Below are 210 nucleotides of genomic sequence, written 5' to 3'. Positions count from 1 at the left end.
GGCTCTGGACGGGGGAGAGCGTCCGGCTTGCATGTGCATCTCTGGCTGGGCCTGCGCGCCCTCCATCCGGAGGGCAGGGCACGGCCTGCGGCCCTGGCCTCCTGGTACGCACTACAGCGAGCCCCTGCCCTCAGTGCCTCCTTGCTGGGCTGCCCGGCAGACCTGCCACCTGCCTGGCTCTGCCCTGGCAGCTGCCCCCGCACAGCTGAG

Source organism: Eurypyga helias, unplaced genomic scaffold (genome assembly GCF_000690775.1).
Source record: "Eurypyga helias isolate BGI_N326 unplaced genomic scaffold, ASM69077v1 scaffold10499, whole genome shotgun sequence".
Lineage (NCBI taxonomy): Eukaryota > Metazoa > Chordata > Aves > Eurypygiformes > Eurypygidae > Eurypyga > Eurypyga helias.
Note: the sequence above shows the minus strand (reverse complement) of the source record.